We start from the raw sequence: 25,083 nt of genomic DNA, 5'->3' as shown, positions 1-25,083 counted from the left end.
TTTAAGTAGAAAACTAAGTCTTTTAGTTCACCGAGCGTGCTCCACTTTTTGGCAGAAAGACAAATACTTTTATGATTCCGAGACTTGAAAATTCTTGGTGCATATTCTATAGCGTTGCATCCATTACTTTATTACATTCTATTCGAATCTTCACGAGAGCACGACAAATTTGCCATCGCTTTTATGCGAAAGTCAGAAGATGGATATCTCATTGTAGAGATGTCTCCACATTGAAAGCGCTTAAGACGATCTAAATATCGTGGAAGGGATTTAATCTTCCGTGATTTCCGTTTCCGCATTTTACGATACCAACGGTGAAAATAGAACCACCCACCGCGGTCATTACGCATGATGCGGTAAAACTTCTCGCGCAGGAACGAGAAATTGGGCGCTTGGGATCGACGAGAATGCTCCGATTGCGATTTTTTTTTTTACGCAGGTCGCAACGGCGCGTAAATTGCTGCGCTCGGAAGGACCGTTATCGTGACTCGAGGGGAAATTAAACGGTGGAAAATAAGATTACGCGCAACCGCCTCGTCGAACTACTATCGTTCCGCGGAAGATAACGCGACGGTATGCGAACCACGCAGCCTCCAAGTTATTATACGCGGCGCTGAATGACAACGCGTAGAGCTCTAAACAGGGTCTTTTATGGGTGTGTATCTCAGGGGAGAAGACAATAGAGAGGTGGCGGACAGGAATTTTGAAGCTGAGATTCGCGAGGCACGTCCAGCGAATGCCTAGCTAAGCTCCAGGACCGTGTCAAGACTCGGCGGCCGTCGCCAAAGACTCTTCGTCTTTGCGCTAAGTGATATGATTATTCCGCCTCGGCGGATGGCCCGACTTCTGTACGGTGAACTTTAGAAGTTGCGCGAGTACCACTTCAGGATAATGAAACGATCCACAAGTTGTCGAGTGCGCCACCCCCGTCCTTCATTCTCGTTCCTTTCGTCCCCTGTCCTTCGTAGCCGCATCTTCATCGCAATCGAGGTTCACCGTTTGCGAATGAAAGTAAAAAGGATGAGCATCTTGCGCTGCAGGAAAGCTCGGGATAAGGAAACGCGCGATATTCTTGCTCAGAACTGTTTTTATTTTAGGCACGTGTGAATGTTCGATGCAATTTTATTCTACATGGGACATTTCGATTCTTACAATATTGCTCTTTGCATTCTAATCGAATGTTTTCTTAAATGTATTGTTTTATTTAATGTACTGGATACATTAAATGTAGAAAAGGAGGAGATATAAAATTTTTTTTTAAGTAGTATTCCATTTATATAAATGTATAAAAGCAACTCATTTTCTTCTCAATACTTACACTTGTAAAATTGGAATATATGATACATACACGGAGAGAATCTTTTTTTAAAATTTACTTTGAAAGTGTGATAGTTGTGGTATACAATATTTTGAAGATTTTTATTATTCACTTCAGTAAAATTGATCAAACTTATTTTACACTTCATTGTAGTTTTATTAATGAATGAGAGAGACTTACATTAAAATTCTTCGAAATACAATATTGTTCCACGACTGTCATATTTTCAGGATAAATTCTAAGAAAACATTTATATTTTTTATATTAGACGTTATTGAAAAAATTTATTAAATCTTAATACATATTTCTTTGAATATTAAAAATAAATAAACATTTATTTACAGTAAATAAGTATGTATTTAATAAAAAAAAAGATCGTTAAATCAAATTAATGGTTTTTTTGTGTCAAATGAATATATGTGTACAGTAAATATTTACTTAAAACTATTCAAACAAACGTTAAAATTCACTATTTTTTCAGTGTATCGTTTTCGTTATACATACAAAAAAAAGTTATTGTTATGAATAGTTCATTGCATTTTATTGTGTATACTACAATGGCGGTTTGATCGCACTTGCAATGCCACGCACTTTCGATTATTTCCATCATCGGCATCTATTTCCAGTACTAAACTCATTGTCAAACTTATTGTTTTGGTTTATTGGATAACCTCGCATCCTATCTTCCGCTTTCTCTCCTACACTCAGCCTCATTATACCTCACGTAGCGCGAACTTCTGAACAATATTAACGCAACCTCTCTACCGATTCCCTTGTAAGCCTCGACTGTCAGCGACATCGTTTCGTGCCAGTGGGTTTGTTAGTGAGAAACTCGTTTAGTTAGTAACTTCAGCCCCATCCACCATGATACAAGTCCCGGGATATTCGAGCAAGTGCTATTAGACCGGCTCTAGCTATCTTGCCGGTCTTAAGTTTCTACGAGAGTCGCGAATGGCTGCACATCTGTGACCTTATAACACTTTTGTCGCTTTTATTTCGCGTATTACAATGAAAACAAATAAAATAAAAATTCCCTCTTTTTTTTCAGCAATTGAATTAATCGTTGATTCATTGAGTGTAAAAAGAATTTAGATTTCAGATTTGTTCTCTAAATTTTTCAGAATAAATCTCATCTAAAACAAGCGAGAATTTATTTAAAAAATTTTCAATCGATAGTGAAAATATTGCCACTCGAAATAGAGTAGCATTTCATTTTTTATAAGGGTAAATGTTTACCTCCAATTATAACAAACGTTTCATTTGTTCCACGTGAAATATGTCAAGCTGACTTTAGAATGAGACTAGGAATCTTATTCAAGAACAATATTGGAACTCAGTATACGTAAATTCTTATTATTATTCTATCTTTGAAAGAGACATTGTCAACATTTTTATATAATATATAACGACTCAACAAAATACAACGTATTCAATAGGTCAATGAGACAATGATCAGTGTGACTTGCTTACTGAATTTCTTCTTGCTTAACGTATGAATATTTTCAATTGTCACAATACAGAATATCAGATTCATTCTTTAATTACGAATGGAAATATTCCCTCAAATATGAATGGAAGATTCACTTTACATGAATGAAAAAGTCACTCCAGCATGAATGACTTAGTAATCACTCCATTTTTTGAGTGGAATTTTACTCCAAGAAATTTAGAGAGATAATTCAGTAATTTTCTGAAAATTTAGTGATTCTCTCTCTCTCTCTTTCTTTTTCTGTAAATGCACGTTAATAAAAGTGAGTTATTTTCTAGTTTAGCAAACAAGTGTAATTTATTGAACGTTACTATATCCACAAAAACTTTTGCAAATGTTTCTTTCATTAGCCAAAGCTTAATTAGAATGTCGGAATATAGGCAAGCATCGATTCTTCTGCCAATGAGGTCGTTCTGCCAACGAGATAATCAGACATGGGCTAGTTTTCCTGATTTTCCTGTTCAGGTTGTCGGTAATAGCTGTCTGTAATTTTTTGCATCAACCGGACGTACAGTACGGATTAGCTAATGAGCTATTATAGGTGAAACGAGCGAAGTCTTATTAGCGTTTTTTTATCATGATTAATTAATAGGGCAGTCATTAATAGATGTAATTTGTCCATATCATATTACGTTATACATTAGCATATATATTACAAAATGAAGTAATTTTTAACGAGATAATAATTTTATCAAAAAATATGTTATTCATACTGTATGTCATCACGTTATTTAAAAATATATGTGATTACAGCTTGTTTTTTTTTCTCTTGGTATTTTGTTATGTTTTTAGATATGATTTATTTATATTTATTAGATATAAGATGTGATCTCATAATAACAAGATGCAATGAGAGCGAGAGAGAGAGGAGAGAGAGTACGTAGCTTGAGAAAATTAGTCAGATTAAATGCATGAGTACTTTGATTTAGGTCACCGAATAATTAAATGTCGTTGTGTGCTCACTCAGTAATTTTGTCATTGACGGCGATCGGATGAATTGGCCCGATTGTTATCGGCGACTAATGAGATCGATGTATTTATGTGACCCATATGCGCATAATGTAATATCCTGCTCTCGAGTCCGTCCTATGCAGAAATGCTGCAGCAGCTGCAGTTAATGCATCGGGTTGCACAGCGTTGCAATCGGTTATGTCGATCGAAGCACCGGCGCGATTGCACGTTCGCCACAGTCAATCTCCATTACAGAATCTCTAGCTTATTGAAATGTATGACTATAAAGTAATTGTCGTGACGATGATACGCGAATATAAATTTCATTCGTTGACGTTCTAAAAAAAAATCTGTTACCGCAGGTCGCGTGAGAACAAATTTTTGCAAAACTCTTTGGGGAATCTCGCCAAAGATCATTGTGTTGAAAAACTGTAATTCTGATTTCTTATACTTTCTAATACTTCGAGAAAACGTTGAGATTAAATTTCTGTTATGCTATTAAAATATAAAGTTTATCTTTCGTTAAGATTATATTATGAATGTTTCCTTAAGATTATAAGTGTAGAGATATAATACGTGAAATTTTCGTTTTAAAGATTGAAAGTCGATTACTTGAAACTTTTGCCAGCCTGAAACCAGCGATTGCATCATTTCTGATTTATAAGCGAAACGAGAAATCATCTCGCTGGGGTGTACTTACATACCTTATCGAGTATGCTATCGCATCGTAAAGCGGTTCTTTCACATTTTCCGTTCTCGCTACTAGAAGTTCTCTTTGCACTTTATAGAAGTCGTTATCCGTTGCGCAATTGTGTCGGTGGATTCAGTTGTATTGTATACAGCGCGCGGCCTTTTAGGAGACGTCCTCCTTGCGCAGATACGCTTCGGCAGGTGCACACATTTGTCCTGCGTTACGTGTATCGTCGTGAGAATACCGAGTTCTACATATAAATAGCGCTATTATCGCAGTCAAGGATAGGTCGTAGAAGCTAACGCGGTCCCTGGTGTTCATATATACGGGCGAGATTAACATGTCTGCTGAACAGTGCTTACTTCATGCGGTCTTACGGGATCGGGGCCCTTTTCCGATATCTCGCTCTTACGCGCACATCTTATACTACTAAAGTATGCTTATGCACTTAACAAGAGCACATGCTCGAAACTATTCTCTTCTCCTATTCCAGATGATTTTATCATGAGATTATGCACCGGAGAACAACAGGCAAAGTTCTGAAAGATAAGAATTTTTAAGCTAATTACGGCTTACAGTTTTTTTTTATTTGAAATGTCTCCGTATTTAGTATTTAGTATTGTATAGCACGGTCGCTATTGTAATAATATTTATTGTATTCGTTGAAGATATCAATATAAATGAAAATAAGGCCCTGCGTACAATGAAAGAAATATTAGGAATAAATATTAAATATCAAAGATAAAGGAGATATAAAAGAGAAAAAATTAGGAATATAAATAAAACAATATAATACAAATAAAATATACAAATAAGATACGAGACATGTTATATCTTTTGTCGTATTTGTGCATTACGTTTAATCTCTATTCGTAAATTTTTTTATTTCTCTTATATTTATTCTTATTTATAATATTTCTTCCATTGTATGCAGGACCCAAAACTCATTTAGTTCAGTTAATATCGCAGCGTTAATGTTACATACATTGCAGTATATAACAGTCAGAAACGATTCTAATCATTTTTAATGAATAAACCGTACACAAACGGAATAGTTACCACAACCAAACGCGTTTACGTCAACTGCAGACGCAATTGGTTTATCTGCGGCATACGCGAGACAATGAAACGACGTATCTCGATCCCGCGACAAGTTGGACAATGGCGATCGCGCTAGTAAATAATCGATAGGCGTGATCGACAGTGCGCGACAGGATATTCCACGTGTCAAGATTAACGGTCGACGACTCCTCGAGCGCGGAGTGAACGCACTCTCTGCTCTGTGAGAATTCACGATATCGTGATGTCGGTGGGAATCGCGCGTTGCGCATTGTACTCGTTACAGACGTGCTGCAAGGGGAATTTTTCAGGGCCCTCGGCCCTTTCTTTCTTCGTGACCTCCATGGATTTTTTTTTCACCACACGCTCATCTTGTTCTCATAATTAGCGCGATCACCGGCGCGTGTGGAGCTGGTATTTTTGTAGCTGGCACGACGACACTGTAAGCACTTGCTAGAGTGTTGCTTAGGACACAATAGAACAAATATAAAACATGAAAGCCTTTGTAGAACATTGTTTGTTTGAAGCATGCTTGTTTCTTTCTTTGTAGTAGATTAGGAGTGTGGGAAGAAGCACCATGCATTGTAATTTTGTAGACAACGACGAAATTAAATGTACTGAAAGAAAAGATTGGGCGAATGTGGCATAATATTTTTAATTGGTTGCAGCAGCCAATTTTTGGTTGTGTTAAGTCTATCAAAATTCTTATACTGACATTGCGGTTAGCCTAACGCAACCAAAAATTGGCTGTTGCAGCCAATTAAAAACGCTGTGCCATCTAATTTGTTGCGGCAACCAGTCTTTTCTTTTAGTGTGGCAATGACAGATTAGTTGACAAACAGTTCAAAAGCTATAATCTATCTTCATGCTTATCATTTATCTTTATTGACGTAGGATGGCGAAGTTCGACTTTTCCTAATCGCGGGTATCACTAATAATAATTAATGTCGCATTTTAATGACTGTATACCTATTGGGAATAGTGATTATTCTGTTATTGTACTCCGAAGACACCCTCGAGACGAGTTGAATCACCGTCGGATATTACTGCTAGAGACTCAAGCAGAGATCCTAAGCGATAAATCTGGTTCCATTCCTCTCGCCTGTGTCTCCAATTTTCCGGCGTCGCTTCGACTTCATTTCCTTCGAGGACGACGGGGACGCGCGGCAGGTAATTCGTTAATCGGGGCGTGTGTACGTGTATAAACTAACCGAGAGTTTGTAAATGTTATCAGAAATCAAGCAGATCTAATTTGCGGTGTACAACTCCTGCGCTGAGCAATCCTATTATACAATTCGCTTGTGTTACGTGCAAATTTCATCTGCGGCTTGTTTGCACATTGCAATGCCCATTTATTCTTAGCAGAAATTTTATCAGATGATGTTCTTTATTATAATATTTTAATTCAACATTAACATATTACATTGTTAAATCTGTAGTGTCAACTTAATTTAAGTCGCCACCGCTCCTTCTGAATATATCGTTATTTTATACTAAAACAATGGATAAATTTTTGACAACTAAATAATATATAATAGCGTAATCCATAAATGCCACTGCAATATGATAATCTACCCAATTCGATTGTTTATAAAAATTACTTTTATAAAAATAAATATATTGTAAAAAAGTTTATTTAATCGAAACGCCAGTCATTAAGGAATATAATGATGCTTGATTAAACAAATGTACGTATCTTTATTAATAAAAAAAAGTTAAGTAAGCAATGAAAAAGCAAGGAAAAAGCATTTAAGGTTTAATAAAAACTCGTATGAAAATGCTATAAAACTTACAACGAAATAAGGAGAAAAGTGTAGATTGCTGAAGATTGATTGGCAAAGAGCTGTCAGTATTTCCAATAGCTTCATCCTGATGCTGTGGTGTCGCAGATATCGACGCGCCGGGATTACGACGAATTGCGTAACCGCTTGGCTGCGTAAGCGTGTATAATTCGATTTCAAGTTCACGGAGAGAGAAAGCGAGCGAACTTAACTTACATCGCGGACGAGTACCGCGAATGACTCTGACGGGTAGATCCCGTGCGAAAGTGAAACGAGCCATTGGTAAAAGTACGCCACGCGAAGTCGTTGTCATGACTGGATGACACACTTCTATATTCGTCAGACCCCTTTGAAAGGCGTAGTTCAATCTGATGGTGTAACTGGTGTAATGGGTCACACGAGTAAAAGCGAAGTAACTACTCCAAAGAGACATTCGCACGGTTCTTTGTTAATCTCTCGATTAAATTCTAAAAAAAAGAAAACAATTATAATTCGTATTATAATAGATCGACGAGCGTATCTAAATAAATCAATTAATCTCTTCAAACTCGTATAATGTACATCAAATTTGAAGATATTATCCGTTAAAATTATTTAATTCTATCGACATTCTCTGAGATCAAATGTATATATTATAATAATATATATGTTGGATAAATAGTCAAAATTTTGGAAAAAGTTAATTATCTAGTATAAATTTATTACTTATTACTTATTAAAGTGCCCTCGAATTGAATAAAAAAACTTTTTAACATGATAAATAAAATCCGGTCTGAAGGGGGGTTAAGAGAAATAATCATGTAGGTCGAAGCGGATCTTAGTGCTTAAGTATTTCAGGGTGAATTTAATATCCTTCTATGATGCTAATCCTTTTAATAACCGTCATAGAAAAATATTAATAATTTTATGCTATTATAAGCATCTTAAATTACTTTTAGTAAAATAATTTATTGCGAAAAATATTGCCTCAGCCGGGATTAAAAAAAGTTACATCTGAGTTTTAAAGCGCCCTATTTAAAATACAAAATGCAAGTAAATGCCTTTGTGTACTTTATGGCGATTGATAGAAAGATGTTTTTTACCTACAATTTAGAAATTGTACCAACTAAAATTTTCATTTCGGATCCAAATGATTCGTTGCTGTAGTCGAGGACTCGAGGGTTATGCTTTGTTTTGTTAAGTTTTTAATAAATTTAAGAATTTTTTGCGACAGACGAAAATAATTTGAATCTATTTAATATCATTAAAAGGAAAAATAAAATTTTCCTAATGTTAAGTTTACTTTAAGATGAATCTGGATCAAATAAGGACGAATGATCATAAATGAACATTAATAATGCAAACAAGCATAACACGTTCTATTCCTTTGATGTATTTATATCGATTACATACATTTGAATTCGTATTCGCAATATTGTCCATGTCTATTAAAAAAATTTGCTCATCCATGTTTGTGCGTATTTCATACTTGTTTTGACTTTATAACGAAATAATAGACTAGAAAGAGAAAAATTTTGATTGTATCTAAAAATATGACACATTTTCGCAAAAAGTCTATAAAGCACGCATAAAGTGATATATTACAATATTTCGTTCTGTCCGAAATGTCGAAATAACAGTCCGGCTCTGCTTATATTTTATCGTAGTCACTTGTACTATATAACCAGTAGTTATATTCACGTATAAGACAGCAGCGGGCGGTGCACACTACAGGATCCTTCCTATACCGTGGGGTGCTATATTTCCTAGCAATGGGTGGTAAAGTTTTTTCCCCTAGCGCACCGTTGTGATATACGGTCAAATCCCCGCGTTTCTACGCTTACGATTTTCATGGTACGGTCTCGTACCTCCTTACTAGAAATTTATCGACCAACTTGTAAAATTATTAGCACGGATCCGTTACTCTGTATTTCTCGGCAGCTCGGTGCATGTGTCTTCATGAAGCATCCTCTCGATATGAGCAGTCGCGACGTCAGGAGAGAGCTGTAGATCACGAACTATATGGAGACGATACTTCAACGAAAGATATTTCAAAAGAGGATAACATGTCCGTTATTAGTTTGCCAGTTCTTTGTACGTCATAGCGTGGCATCGCGGACCGGAAATCGAGCGAAATATGGAAAGTGCTTCTATATTTACCTGATTCTATCTGATTCTACAGTTTCGCCAAACGTCATATTACACAAATGCATCATCGTGTCACACGATTCGTGTGCAAATCGAAACGCTTGACGTTCAATGAATCGGATGATTTTGAAATATATTTAGATGCGATATCTATATCCCATTTTTATAAGTAGTTCACTGTATTCAGCAACTGTATGTTGGAGTGCCACTCGGCAAATTGGAAAAGGCAGCCGACAATGGCGCATCGATAATTGAGACCGCGAAGAAAGGAGAGCAGCAAGCTTCGATGCAAATAGAGAGAAGAACGCGCTTTCCTCTTATTCCTTTTCAACTTAGCGCTCGGCGTATCATAGGGATACATCGCGAAATGTCGCCGTATAAAAATCACTGAGGACTGATTTTCCGCCGACGATTTACCGACGATCTTATTCTTCTTCCTCCTTGTTGTCGTCTACTTCCCCGGAGGTTGCGTCGTTTTCTTTACATTTTAAAGCAGGGAAGAAGTCGGCTTTCTTGAGTACGAGAAAAGTTGGGGGAAAAGTACTGTACACATAGAAAAAAATGAATTCTTGATTCACGTATATTTTTATTCTTGAATGCTGTTTACTTTCATTTAAATATAAAATGTTCTCTTCAATTATAAATGTTCACTGGCATCAATAATAAATAGATTTATGCAAAGTATATTTTTTTTATTCTTAAAATTGTTTTCTTTATTTCTAAAATCATTATATGATTCTAACAAACTCAATCGCATTATTTACAAACTATTTATTCTTGGATTAAGAAATTACGTTTGAAAATTCGCTGGCAGGTGGCAACAGTGTGTATCAGTAATATCAAGATATCGGAAGTGCATGGATGTAGCGAATGACAATTGATGGTGGTTTTGTGAGTGAACTGTTGTATTCATGGAACATACCTCTAAATGTGGTTCAATCTTTAAGAATGGATGAAATATTCAGCTCGTCCTAATATATCTGTCAGTTATATTGCAACTTTGAAGTAAGTTGACAAAAGGTATCATTGCAGAAAAAATAATGCTAATATAAGCATATTTAATGTTGAACGAGTGCAACTTTATTCTTTTATTAAAATAAAATTTGTTTTGAACACTAAGAATAAAATTTATTTTATTTTACGAATAATTTATTGTTATTCGGAAATTGTTTATTCTTGGCGCTATTCTAAACATAAAATATTCTTGGATTAAAGTATTTATGCATTCCTTTAAAAATTCATTTGTGTACAATATCGATGAGGATTTCAAAATTTTCTAGCGTTAAGGTGATTAATTTTAGAGCACAATTAAGCAGCATTCTAAATTGTGCTACTATTCATATCAGAGTTAAATAAATCTCCCTTTATATAATTCATTGAAAATGAATAAGTTGCTAGTAGCTATTAATTGATCGAGCCAATTTTGTGTTGCATAAGTTACTTAATCGAGAAGCCAATAAAATTTCCCTAACAGTTACTTAATTTTATTTTTACGTACAATTGCAATAATTATTTTATTTCTCTAATTGAAAATAAATTACAAGTTCTTTTAATTTAGCGGAAAGATCGTGAGATTGACATTATAATCGAGGGAAGGGAAAGATTTCTTCTCGCAAAGGTGGGAAGGGGAAAACGGAGCGCGTAGTACTTGACGCAAATGCTTGCATCCGATGTCTGGCACTCACCCTCCCGGTTTTCTGATCCTCGGCTAGAGGCTAATTAACGAGCGTAAGTAATGCGTGTAATTAAAAGGGAGAGAAAATATATTGCCAGCCGGTGGTATCGCGAAGAAACGACGGGAAAACTGGTTGGTGCCACTTAATGGCTTCTCCTCGCGTGCACTCCTGGGATATGTTCTGGGATGTCGGAAGTGTGTGTGAACGTCACAGTCACATGAACACACCCCGAGCTCGTTGGTGAATCCGCATTGGCGTAATTCTTAATATTTACCATTCCGCAATTCGCGCTCTCATCTCTTGCAATCATGTTTGAAACTTGTTCGTAATATCATATATGAAGCAATTACATTGTTCTCATTATGTTGTTTAATAGAATTTTAATAAATGCCATAGTTATCTCGTACATCTCTGCGTGTCACAAATTTTACGTGTACATATTGCATTACAGATATCACGTGCATTAGAATACATGCTGTGTCGTTTTGCATGCGTTTAAATTGTAATATTTGAATAGAGAAAATATTCTAAATATTTGTTTGTATGAAATGTCCCTTCCGCGCTTACTGTTGAAATTCATTAAAATTCAGTTCGTTGTGCGGAATTAAAATTAGAGAAAATTAAAATTAACAAAATTAAAATGAGCTCATTGACTATAAAGCGCGTATCATACTTGGGAAATCGGAGGATTCATCTCCAAAAATTACGATCTTCGTGTTTCCGCTAGATCGCATCGTATTCCGCAGATTCGACTATACCGTCGGAGTTTCGTCTGTCAGAATTTAATTTATGATGGGATCCCAACGCGAGTGGTATTAAAATCTATAATGAATGAGCGAAATGAATTGCACGTGCGCCTCGCATTTAGTTGCACCGAGTTCTTGCGATCTCCGTTTTGGGACTACAAGGGTCGTGTGAGAAAATTAATTTTACCGGAACTTTCGCGTTTCGGTTTGTCCGCAACTTCGTTAAAATGAACGGCATTACGTTTGAGCATGAATTATCGTTTGCGTGAACACTGTAGTGAGATGTTTGTATACATGCCTGTCGTTCATAATTTGAGAAAAAGAGTTTCTTTTGATTGAGAGAACATCGATGCAGCTTCCACGTGAGATCGCTCAAGTTTTGGTAAAAAACAGTGACGCTATTTCACGCGAAATTAAAGTGTTTTTCTGAGGAACTTTCAAACTCCCGCCCGACGGAAGGAGCGATTTTTCCCATGCATTTTCGTTGCATCCATTGCGATTCACTCGGCCGCTAAATATTCCAGTGAAGAAAGATTTCCGCTGAGAGGATTTCAGATCCGCCAGTTACTGGATACGCTATTTTCACGAGGATTTCCATCGCGAGCTGCTCGTTTTCCTCTACGGGACGTTGAAGTGCTTCTGGCAGCTTTGTCGAATAAAAAATCAATTAACGCCCTGCCACTCTTTTCTCGCGCGTGTAAAGACATTAATGATATACTTTCTGTGGAAATAATCAATCTTATACGGATCTACGAATATCTACGAATATTACTCTCGATATATTACGAGACCGTTGCTGTAACTAATGTTGCACTTACTATTGTCCTTATTGTGATGAAACATATTTTTTGTATTTAATTTAAATATTTTTTCAAATATCGTTTATATGTTGTTTTACGAATATAAGTCATTGTTCAAAAATGTGTTGAACACATTTCACGTATCTCTCAAACGGTCCATTTAAATTTTTGTAGATCAACAAGATGAACATGTTAGGAAGTAACACAAATATTATGTGTGAAATGAACTCAAAAAATATAACACTCACAATTTGTAAGCAAATTGTGGAAGCATATTTCTCCAGTTTATGATAAATTAACATTTATAATAGATTAAACTAACATTTATAATATAATATATTAAATTAACATTTATTAAATTAATAATAATATATTATTAATTATAATTGTTTAGTAAAATTAACGTTTATGATATATTAAGTTAATTAGACATTTTATTAATTTACCTTAATATTTATATTTTAAAAATCAATACTTTTATGTTAATTATTTATTTATTTATAAATTGTGTTATTTTAACAAATATTGAAAATATCAATGTAACGCAAAATACTCAAATAAAGCAATTAAATTATGTTAAATTAACGAATACTCGAATATGTTAAAAGTTTAACACAAAAATTTTAATAAGGATCGATTTTAACATAAATACAAAATAATTTTACTGTGTACGCTTTAATATAATATGTTTTCGATAAGTATCTTTATTTCAGCCACAATAGCGTAATTATAATATAAGTCGCGTTATTAACGTGACCATAATTAACGCTCGAGTGGTCGCATTACTTACGTACTCAAGTTCCTTTTCTTTTTGTGTTTAAGAGCTCGGATACCTTTTGAGAGGGGCTTTCGCTTCGTCGACTTGGAGTGACGTACACCGGTGAGTATCCCAAATCCTATAATAGGATTATAAATTGTAAACGCTGCTGCAAGAAACGAGCGTCTCTATCTCCCTGTTCTTCCCCCCTCCTCTCTCTCTCTCTCTCTCTCTCTCTCTCTCTCTCTCTCTCTCGTATGCTGCTCATTCTCTCTCTATCGACAATATAGCACCGCGCTTAATTCCCAAGACGGTGTTTAAAGAGCAGCGAAATGCCGAAATTGCTAGTAATTAACGTGAGTCTCGGATGTGCTCTCGCCCGTTTCAGGATCGAAATCAAATCGACCATGGCTGCAGCCTGCCGATTTATTTCGTCCTTTGCCAACTACATGTACGCGAAATGGAACTTCGTGTCAGACATAGGTGCCAAGTGTTTCATTCGAAAATTGTCCAGTCGCTTGACGATAAGAAATTTCATTAAAACTGTTTCATCTAATTGTTTGATCTAATGAGTAACGTGGAATATGTTTTCAGTCTAAATTTGATAAGAACCTTAATGACACTTTGTAAACGGTCCCTTTAAAGTCATTAAAATCTCTTACGAAGGAAAATATTTAACGAATGGAAATTCCTATTGCCATTTTGTCGTTATTCTTCGCAAAGAGCATTGGAAATTACATTATAAGGAAACAATTCTACGGAAAGAACAATTTTACTGAAATATTTAAAAATTTAGTTAGAGGCAGCTCTGAAAATAATTTTGTGTGTAGGATCATTAAAATAATCATTGTAGGTAGAAAACTTAAATATGATGAGAGCGATGCTACAAAAAATTGTAATATTCTAACAAATCAACTTGAGCGTCTTACAGAATTATTTTGATAAAATTGTTTTCAAATCTTCTAGTTAAATTTGTTTAAAAACTTTAGCAAAATCGTTCTTTCGTGTGGAGACATCACATATACTTTCAAAATATTTGAACATTCTCGACTCCTATGGAATTATGTTATACGCTCACATTCAACTTATTCGCGTTTATATATATGCGTCTATTATATATTACTCATTTGCTCTAACAACGACATAACACAAAAATTGTCATTTTTTTAATTGCAAAAAAGAATGAAAAAAAAAGAAAAGTATACATATTTTGTACATATTTTAAAAGAACATACTTTTATTTCTCTACAATTAGTTATTTCAATTAAATTGCATTTAAAAATTAAAAATGACAAAATTTTAATAATTCAAACTTATTTTCTTTGTTTTTTGAGTTGTGTCATTATTGTAGCAAATAAACAATATGTGTATGTGTATATATATATACACACACATTTGTTTATTGTACACACACACACACACACACACACACACACACAAATTGTACAAGCGAGATGAGACTCACATATACACACGCCCTTGTGAGAGTACATTCTTTTCCAAGGTACCAGTCGCACAATTTGCTCACAAAAAGTGCTCCATGAAATCAGATGTTTATGTTGAAACGTACGTTCCACATTTTACTTCATTCCTAGCGTCATTCTCGGACTCCCGAGTCCATGTTCTCTCGTTGCTCCAAGCGGATTGAGACTTCTCGTTCCTGGCGAAACCAAAAGGGACCGCCGATGCACGCACATACAGTCACGGAACACAGGTTGTACACTGTGCATCTGTATATCATAAGTATAGGGAGACTTCTCCTTTCCATCGTGGTCGAATAAATATTTTTCCAGCAGAACGAAGCGCGTATGTCGCGAAAGACTCGTTTTTGAGGAGACTCGAGGATAATATTGGCATCGTTGAAACGACATGAAACCTTCCTTCTGCCAAGGGACATCTTTTCCGTCTCTACGTTTCAAGATGAATACATACGTTTGTATAACGTCTATACGTTCGTACATATCGTGTAGTTTCCGTTGAAGATTGGTATCCGTTTCTTGACAATGTTATAACGCGGAAGTCGCGGTGGACGCCGGATTGTCAACCGAAAACTTATGTATCTACTAACAATTCTATAAAATCTATAAGATACATATATATCCGCTGCATATTCAGAGACAAGACGATTTTAAATTTAAAATTATTTTTGTTGGTCTCATATATTAATGTCTCTCGATGGAGAGTGTGATGGTTGCGAATGTTTTCGGTTGTGTTTCATCATCTCGTTGCCTGACACCGGCATCCTGTGTTTCCGTCAGCGGGCAAAATAAGCGGGGTAAAATTTTTGTGCCGACATCGCCGCAAGTAGACTTCTTTCAGCGCGCTGAATGCAAGCATTGGCGACATGGCGCGGCGGCTGAGGGAAAAAAAGGGTGTCTCGGTGGAGTTAGCGTGCTTAATTGAAATCAACCCCGTGTCGCGGCGGTTCTTTGCGCCTGAATAGACGCACAGGACGGACACGAAAAAAAGGGGATGGACGACGTTTCGGGAATGAATGGGAAAATGGTTTTCCGCACCGGGGAATTAATCAAACCACGAGCTCGGCAATAAGGGGACGGGCGACCGATGAATGATCGATTAAAAAAAAATATTGTTGGATAATCGGGTTCTTTTTTGGTTTTTTTTGTTAAATGTAAATAAAAATTAAAAAAAAAATTCATAAATAATTTACCTCGCTTCAACACGTGCAGCGATCCATATGTTATCTCCATCGTCCACGGCGACCGATGAGATAACTTTTCTTTGAAGGTGCAGTTTCCTCTCCTCGCTAAAGCTGCACCGAGTATCTTAATTTATTCATGCACGTTGCAGCTGGCTTGCGATTACCGGGAGAGACGAGGAATCGGTACGGAAAATAATTTAAAGACGAATAATCCTTAAGCTTGCCCCTCGGCCAAGCTTTGCATGCCCTGACTTCATTTAAATGCAGCTCCGCCGTTTAATTGGTTATTTACATTTTGTAGGGCGCTCTCTTCGCTTTTTCAGTGATTGAAAACGATTTTTCGTACGTCACATATTACTGAGTAATGAGTATATGAGTAATACGAGCAGTTGAAAATGCAAATAACCGATTGCGAACTGTCGTTTAACGACAGTTTGCAATTCACGCGGAGTGAGCCAGTTAGTGAAATTGGGGGCTTCAAAAAGCCAGTCGTGTTCATCGATATTATTATATCGTCGCTTTATCTGTTGATTTTATGAAATACCGTTTCCTCTCAAAACCTGTGTGAACTTCCACAGGCTCTTTCACGTACTTCCTCTCTCTCTCTCTCTCTCTCCCTTTTTTGTTTTTGTTTTCCTTTTTCCCCTTTTCTCTCTTTTACCGCGTGTTCGTTCCCTGAATCCCGTTTCCACGTTACTCCTTCTCAGCGCGTTTCCGCAAGCCGGTAATATCGGCGATATATTAAAGTCGAGCCGCATTGTGTGTTCGAATATATACCAGCCGGAGGTAGAACGATCAATCGAACCCGGTCAGACGCAAAAGGCTTTCGGAACGGATATACCTGTCTCGAATACCGCGGGAAACGGACGATGATGCGCCCTGACACCTATATCCTCGTAAATATTTTCAATCGCGTTTTCCGATCGCCGTGACGTTCGCGAGATTCGATCGCGGGTCCACGACCGAACGAATCATCCGACGCCCCTATTTTCGCCCTACAATAACGTCGTGGCGAGACGTACCAATGTATGTATTTCAATGCAAATTTCGTATCAATCAAACGGATTCACCTCTCACCTTTCTTCCCTATACATTATCGAATAATATTGTAGTAGGACATCATTCAATATTGTCATGCGAAATCTTTCTCAAGTCGCGAATGTGAGCGCGCGCGCGCGCGCGTACACATTCGCGATTTGAAAATATCCAAGAAACGAAGAATGAATATCTAAGGAATATCGCGAGGTTTTATTGCAAGATAAACGGAAAGAAATTTTGAACTGTGCTGTCGGCGAAACGTCTGTCTGCGTTACGGTGTGTTAAAGACGGTGTGTTCCTTTCATACTGCTTGAGTCGTGTAACTCCGCGACTCCGCGCGTCATCTGATTTACATTCTCACTTCGCCCGCAACGTCTTTCCGCGTCGACGACGTGTAGCGAGCAAGCGCATAGAGAGAGAAAGAGAGAGAGAGAAATAGAAATAGAGAGAGAGAGAGAGAGAGAGAGCTGTATGCTGATTGTTTGCACGCGCGAACCGGCATATAAAGTGCGAACACGAGTGAAACTCGCTACATCCCCTTCATCTTCCACGCTGTACCGTTTTCCGAGGAGCCATTGTGCTTAACTATACATTTCGCTTTTCATGATGGCATTTATTCTCGATTCTCTTTCAAGGAACGAACGTATCGTTCGCACTTGCTTTAAGCGCCGATTAAAAGGATTATGGTTAAAAGGACTACGTTGCGTGGTTTGCTATCGATGATGTTGCGCAATATCTTACATCCGGTATCTAAAGGAGGCTGATACAATCGGGATTGACTAAAAGGAAAGAGAACGGGAACTTCGTCGCGCGACGATATAGAGTTTCCGAGTTATTGAAGGATAATGCAAAAAGCGCGAATATCCGGCCGCCTTGATCTCGCTATGATATATGAGCGCAATTTTATACGCGTTCCATACGCATATAGTGCTAGCAGATAAAGTGTATGCCTATATTCCTAGCACGCCTCTGCGCCTTTTGCGCGGCCAGGAAAAATACAGTAAAGACTCTTTCGAGCTAAATGCATCGAGCTCCACACGTGACTCACTTATCGTTCCTTGCTGGCATCGAGAATACATTTTAATATTGAAAAAAGCTACAAAGTCAACATATGTTATACGTATATATACGCATAGGCCAAGCATTCTGTCCATAGCTTGAAGCCGGCAGTTTAAGATGGATCATGATTCCGTTACACCTTTTTCTATCTTGAGAAAGAGAGAGAGAGAGAAGTGCTTTTGACAGTCGCAGGGTGTGAGATAGCACAGATACTCAACGTCACTTAGGTTCAATTTTTCATTATCTGGTTAACTTGTGATTAAGCTTAATCTGATATTTCATTCACTGGACTTCGCCCATGACATTATGAATGAATTAAATCATCGCAATAATTATGCCAATAAGAACACATGTTATTGGTGTGTATATGTTTATTCAAATATATATATAAATATATAATAAATATATATAAATATATATATAAATATTAATTACGCAATTAATCTATTATAATATATATTTGAATAAACATATACACACAGATATGTCGGCATGATTATTGTGATGATTTTATTGACTAGAGCCTAGATCTCATATTATATTATGGATGAAATTATAGGATTCTTTCCAGCAAGAGATACAGATGATACAATATAACACAAGTGAATTATTACATCCTTGTTATTTGATGTTAAACGAAGATGATTATTGTGTCACACTGTCGCTTGCTAGAAAGCATCAATAGATAAAGTCCATTTGGTGAAACATCGAATTAAGCCTAATCAGAAAATGAAAAACCTTAAACTGTCATTTCCGGCTTCATCCCTCATCACTGAAAAACGTGGGAACGTTTGGTCTATATATGTCGTTGTAGAAACTAATTGTAAGATAAGTAATGACGATAGGATCATATAAATATCTCATCTGAGATCTTTTCTTGAGAAACAAGACACCTTTCGCATACAAAAACTTGTGATCTTTTATTTTACATACACATTCTTCGCGAGGACTTTCCATGTTCTGAAAATCCTACCGTTCTCCCATCGTGTTGTTCGCAGTCTTTCACTCGAAAATCGGCGGATGCACCGATGAAAATCTCAGGACTCGAACATAGTCGATATTGTCAAAGGTGCGGAGAGTATGCAAGCTTCCTGGCACTTACCCCGCAACGTTAGGATCTTTACGGGGATGGGGGTGCAAGATTGGTCCGGATGGCAGGCGCGTGAAAGTCGATAGATTCGAGTATAGACGCATTCTGCGCGATATAGTTCTGTGCCGGTTGGGGAGGGGGAGGGGGAGGGGGAGGGGTAAAAGTACAAGGTGAATGTGCAAGCTCGTATGCAACGTCAGACGGGAGCTAAGAAAGCGGAAGAACGGGGGAAATGCGAGAGAAAAGAGAAACTGGAAAGAGAGGGAGAAAGAAGTAAGCACGAATATTCTACGACGGAGTTTATTCGCCATTTTATGCATTCGCGACGTGCACTTTTATGCATTCACTTTTACGGGCTGGAAAGCGACTTCTTACTCCTGAAAGTATGAAGACGTACGGGTGCAGAGGTGACAGAGCTGGGAAAGATGGCTTGATATGACTTAGTTTCGGTCTTTTGTTTCTTGTATTCCTTTTCTCTATCATTCACTCATATAATAATGAAACGATCAATGGACAGACACCAATGAAAGATTTTCAAACGCTTATTATTGTGCTGTCTCGTAATACAATTATATATTTTCTTGAAAATATAAAAAAACAAATGCACATGTTATCATAATGCTTGTTGATTAAAGTAATTTTTATTTAGAAAAAGAATTCAAATGTATCTTTAATCACTGCTAAATATTGCCAACGCGAGAATTCGTTCTTTGTACAACAAATAGCACAGCAGCCTCGAACAAAGAATCGCATTTATTCGCATATTTCTCATTAAAAATTACGAATAAATAGAGCTGAGACAAAAGAATTTTATTAAAAATTGGAAGATCAGGAAAATAATAAAATAAATTGATCACTTCGGTCTCGCGAAATCATAGAGATGAGAAAAGAAAAAAGTCACGAAACATTACCTAATCGATCAGGTTCATAGGTAATATCATAGGTACGAGCTCGTGACAGGATCATTAAAAGCCGACCTCTCGAATGATTGTTGGTTGAAATTTATTACTTCACACTCATTGAATTTGAAATTTCGCGGAGGGTTGCAACGCAATACGTGATTATGAGACTTCGTGTTAGAAATTACCGTGTTCTCGGGAAGATGCCACTTACAGCAAAGTTGGCGTAAACGTCATCATTTTCGGAAAAGTCGTTATCTTCGTACGCTGTAGAGAGAAACATAAAGAGACAATGGGACGTCTTTTATTTTATGAGTAGCATGAATGTAATTGCGTTCTTACGATCAGTAGAAAGGCCGAGTTTGATGCAACGTCTTTATTGTTCTCTCTCTCTCTCTCTCTCTCTCTCTCTCTCTCTCTCTCTCTCTCTCTCTCTCTCTCTCTATTAAAATGGGATATAAGATTACTTTTTTACTAGTTGCTTGCGAGACCCAGGTGCATCGTGCACTTGAGCATGTATGTATTGACATAGATCGTGACCACTTCCGGTATCAAAGTATGGTTTCTTCTTGTTGTTCCCGCTGTGTTCGCGTTTCACCTTCGCTTATTTAGTCGTTGTGTTTCAACCGAAGACTTATAAGTCTTCCAAGTAGATATTTTCTTACATGAGTGACATCGACAAGAAACAGAAAATGAGAAAGACCCTGCTTGTGGATATAACAAGAATATACTTTTATAATTTCGTTTGCTAAATCGAAAAAGAGGAATCGTTTCTATAAAGAATATTCAACAAAAACAAGTCTGTTCAAACAATACATTTGATTTTGCTGAAATAATGATTTTTCTAAAAATTTAGTTGGATACAAATTTGAAAATATATAATTTCGTTGGACCGTAAAAATAATTATGTAGACGTTTAAATATTGATGACATTGTTGCCAAAAATTTTAACATTCTAGCAACCAGTTTAAATATTTTACATAATTATTTTGATGGTCCAAACAAAATTATTTTCTGATCTGTAACTAAATTTTTAGATGCTTCAGCAAAACCGTTCTTTCTATATGAAATACAATTTTGTGCGATATAACTGAAACAAGTAATAGATAAAGGCAAGATTTACATTTTTATTACGAGGATCCTGACATCGTTCAAAGAAGCGAATCTCGATCGCGGATGCAGCTCGTAGCCGTTCGATTAAAATCACATAAGGGCGCCGATTACGCGCGATCGTGTTTTTAGCCGGTGGTGCTCGTTACGGTGCAGCGTCAATCGAACGGAAGTATAAAAGAGGGTTTCGAGGAACAGAGTATTCCCGTTCTTCTTCCTTTTCTCCCTTTTTCTCCCCGTGCTGATTTTCACGTTGGTACCAGACAGACTCGAAAGTGAGAAACTGCAGGCAAGAGAAAAGGAGCAAATAAGAGGGTGGAAGGTGCGCCGAACGACCGGATGGATGGAAGAAAAAGAGGAAGTAACACGTGCAGAACGATCGTCGGAGAGAGTTCGCGCTTACGATTCTCGCACGTTACTGCGGACGCACCGATTCGAGTCCGGTCGACTGATTCTTTCTCCTCTCCTCGTCGTATCACGGGCGGAGAGAATTTTCTATCGCAACGGATGCGGCGAAATGACGTGGAAAATCGGAAGAATGCCCCATCGGCCCATTGCACCGCTTTTTTCCTCTCTATCCTCTCTGCTCCTTGTACCTTTCATTCTAACTTTCTACATCTTCATTATGCATGTCGCCATTATCATTATAATTGCTATTAGAAATTGCAATGATAAAGTTCGGATGTATATACGTTTATATCTATATATCACTGTTTTTTTTTATAAGCATTGAAATTTGATTGCTTATGATATATCCTTTCCTTTTAATGTATTAATTTTTTATATATAGACATTAAATGTATTACAGATGAGGAATTTATACAAGAAGGCAAGAAATTTTATATATAATATTTCGAAACTTTATTACTTAAAGTAATGAATTTAAAATTCGTTATGTAAAACTAAATTTCTACATATAAAGATATTCTTTAGCAATTATAATTTTAATTAGTGTGATTGCTAGAAAAAAATGAAGATTTAAATATTTTCCTTTGTAGGAAAAAGAAACCTTTTTTTCTTTTAATAATATTTTGTCCACAATTCATACTCGGTGCACATTTTATTTTCGTTCTTCTCCTTCGGCTATTTTTCTTCCAACGATTTTTATTTTCACTCTCATGACCCACACTCGTTAACAATGAGAATTGCTCGCTTCTTCGCGGTCGACCATTATATCCTGACTGGTCAGCGTCACGGATGCATTCACGAGAGCGTATATATGTATCCAGGCAACTAGTTTCTCGGTTCATTTCTTCTCTCACTAGTTAAATTTCCGTCATTACTTTTATTGTATCTTAAAACGTGCAAAAATTATAGTCATTAAATATTATTACTTCATTATCTATACACATAATGGCAATGAAATAAACGTGACTTTACGGTATTATTTAATGATAATGTTAGCAAATAATGAAACGTATTTCAAGTTTCATTTTTAACAATTGCTATATGAAATCCGTTCGAGATACTACGTGACAACGGGAGAAAGAGAAATAGTCTTGGCGACAAAAATCGGGTTGGGGGTGTACGAGAAGCTTTCGAGAAAGAAACAAATGGCACCTTCGTGGCTCAATCTATCGGCTCATTTGAATAAGTCGAACGTCGGGTGCGTTCCTGCCGTCGTGTCTTTCTTTCTTCTCTCGTCTCTCTTTCGCTTTTTCTTCTTTTTTCGCCTCTCACCCCTTGTCTCCGTCTGTCTTGTACTCGCCATCTTCATCGCTCTGGAAGCTTCTATTCATTCCCTTGTCCCCCACAAGGGTTGCTTCCGATCTTCGATAGTGGTAGTAGCGTCGACGTCTTTGCACAGTACTTTAAACGTCTCCTGATGGAAATCGCTATTATGCCGTCGGTTTTACCCCCTTCCGCGAGTCAATTCTTTCGAAAGGCTTGATTCTCGATGGCTGCGGGGCTCTTTGCCTCGCTTTCATTGGCCATCAACGTATTTTGTTGGAATACACTTTCTGGAGATGTAAGATATAATGCGATGGACATATCGATAATCATTAGAATATGCAAGTTGGTTTAGTTCTAGATGTCTTATTTTTTTATTCATTTGCATTTAGTTTCATCGACAATAGATTACTTCTATTTCTGCAGAAGCCAATAAGAATGTTATTCTGTCTGCTTTTTCGGATCTGTCTTTTCGGAAAAACAAATAGCTTAGTAATCTATAAATAAGTTTGCTATCATCGTGGTGGAAAGAAATTCAACTACTTTGTGAGTTTTAAAAAAAAATACTTTATATTGAAATTTTTTTAAACATTCTGTCGTTGAACCCGGTAGATTTAAGTGCTTCTCAGTTCGTTAATTCTTTTCCGTTTTTTTTTCTTAAAAAAAAAATGTGCGCGCGCGTATTCTCATCTCTCCCTTTATTGCCAGGTTTTACACGCGCGTGATTTTACAGTGGAAGTAACTTCGGCTAGGTATATGATTTAGGAAACGGATTTTGGATGACGGCGAGGCGAAGGCGGAAGTAATGTCGAGGAGGGCGGAAGCTTTTCGAAAGTTTCTATCGAGATTTTGTGTCGACTTCCACGCGAAGCGTTCACAGCCCACGATGAGATCTTCCACGCGAAGAAAACACGTGGCTGCATCGAGTTTTCGTCTCTTGAGAATAGAATTTTTCTCGACTCTTCGATATATCACATCTTGAAGTTTCGGTAAGTTAGGAATGCTTCACGAGGGAGTTTTGGAGAAATCGAAGAAATCATATATTGTGAAGAGAGCCTAGCTTCTTTTCGTCGTACGTTACGTGCGAGATTATTGTGGACTCGATGCCTATTATTGCTTATTTTAGCTAAACAAAATATATTTTTTTTAAGGAAGATATAAGAATATGTTAAGAATTACTTGCAAAAAATTACAAATTATTCTAAATTGCATTTAAAAATAATACAAAAAAAATTAGAGACAGTTAACTCATTAAACATTGAACATCAAGATATCACCTAGATTAAAAATTATTTCAATAGAAAGTAATATTTTTAAAATTTATATTCTAATAGAAATATTTGAAAATGTTATAAAATAACGATAAACATCTCAATTTTTTTTATATAAGTAGTTTATGAATTCGAAAATATTTATGTAAAGTTACATTGAGACGCAGACATTAATTGTTCAGTAAATAAACAAAATATTTATTTGTTATAAAAAAAAAACTAATTGGTGAATTTCAATGAAACTTTGCACAAGTCATTTTTAGTACTTAAGATATTTATATAAAAAAATTTAGATTTTTGTTATTTTTAAAATTTTTGTTTGTAACAATAAAATTAATATTAAATAAAATAAATAATCTATAAGAATGTATTGCTCAATAAAAACATAACACAACTTTCACATATACGTAGTTTGTTTAAAGCGTCAATATTAATATATGTGTTTTATCAGAGAAAAGGTTGCTTCGATTTAAAGAAATTTCGGCTAAATGAAAAAATTTCTTTCATTTGTGAAAAAAATTTCTTTAAATCAAAGCAATCTTTTCTACAACGTACCCTTTTATTGGGTATAGTAGTGTGTACAATTTCTTTAAGGATATCCAAATCTCGGATAGTGAAATCTCGGTCGCAATGCTTGATATGTATGCAACGAATAAACGATAAAACACTTTTGGATGTCTCCGGTGGATTTCACGATGAAGCTACTCGCGCCGCAGCCGCGTCCATTCGCTCGTGTCGGAAAATAAGTATCCACTTCGTATTACCGGGGATCCCCCGGGAATTGTAAAACGGAAGGCGGACTGCGCGATAATTCTGTAGGTGTCGAGAGAGGATTCCGTGCTCGCGGCAAAATGGCACGTTGGCCGAATGCCCATGTATATTCCTCAG

The 25,083-nt window shown here is 36.5% G+C and overlaps 1 protein-coding gene across 15 annotated transcripts in view; it reads left to right on the top strand.

Annotated features, from left to right (window-relative positions):
- Positions 1–25,083, top strand: part of LOC105146732 (protein turtle) — a 302,876-nt gene that overhangs the window by 74,008 nt on the left and 203,785 nt on the right. For all 15 annotated transcript variants that reach the window (XM_087412975.1, XM_087412976.1, XM_087412979.1 and 12 more), the window contains one exon: positions 13,461–13,518. The gene's annotated coding sequence lies outside the window, so the exon portion shown is untranslated. The remainder of the gene's footprint in view (positions 1–13,460; positions 13,519–25,083) is intronic.

The sequence above is a fragment of the Acromyrmex echinatior genome, chromosome 14, assembly GCF_024713525.1.
Source record: "Acromyrmex echinatior isolate Ae372 chromosome 14, ASM2471352v2, whole genome shotgun sequence".
Lineage (NCBI taxonomy): Eukaryota > Metazoa > Arthropoda > Insecta > Hymenoptera > Formicidae > Acromyrmex > Acromyrmex echinatior.
Note: the sequence above shows the minus strand (reverse complement) of the source record. Positions and strands in the feature narration are given on the sequence as shown.